Here is a 520-nt window from a genome sequence, read left to right as displayed (position 1 = left end):
TGCAGATAAATTAAAACAAAATGTGCAATAGTAGCGCTAATTTTAAAAACAAATGTAAAAGTAAAAACTAATAAATAAGTTTAAAATAAATAAATAAGTAATTAAGTAAATCAGTTTAAAAAACAAGCGAATATGTTATAAAACAAATAAATAATAAAAAATATTTTCAAGCTAATTACCTTGCAGCCCTCGATATGTGGTCCCAATTGAGTTGGGCATACGTACTCCAACAAATTCTGTAGTGCCTGCTGTTTTTCCAAATAAAAATACGTGTTTATTTAGACAAATCATCAAAATAAATAAATTTAAAAAATAGATAGAAAATCTTAACTAAAAATAAAATATACTTAAACAAAACTATATTTAGGTAATAGCATGATTAAAATTTCGTAGTTTAAAAAGTTCAAAATAAAAATGAATACTACGTAAGCTCGTGGGACGGATATTTAACAATTAAAATGAATATTAGGTAATTTTTTAAATATTCTTTCATATAGATCTGAAATCATAACTTCATATA

General features: G+C 22.9%; 1 long non-coding RNA gene across 1 annotated transcript in view; it reads right to left on the bottom strand.

Moving 5' to 3' along the window:
- Window positions 1-257, bottom strand: part of LOC136796314 (uncharacterized) — a 987-nt gene extending 730 nt beyond the window's left edge. The window contains exon 1 of the long non-coding RNA XR_010844022.1: window positions 180-257. This is a non-coding gene — a long non-coding RNA (uncharacterized lncRNA). The remainder of the gene's footprint in view (window positions 1-179) is intronic.
- Between the last annotated feature and the right edge of the window lie 263 nt (window positions 258-520).

The sequence above is a fragment of the Halyomorpha halys genome, unplaced genomic scaffold (assembly GCF_000696795.3).
Source record: "Halyomorpha halys isolate HHAL.00 unplaced genomic scaffold, Hhal_1.1 Scaffold368.1, whole genome shotgun sequence".
NCBI classification, from domain to species: domain Eukaryota; kingdom Metazoa; phylum Arthropoda; class Insecta; order Hemiptera; family Pentatomidae; genus Halyomorpha; species Halyomorpha halys.
Note: the sequence above shows the minus strand (reverse complement) of the source record. Positions and strands in the feature narration are given on the sequence as shown.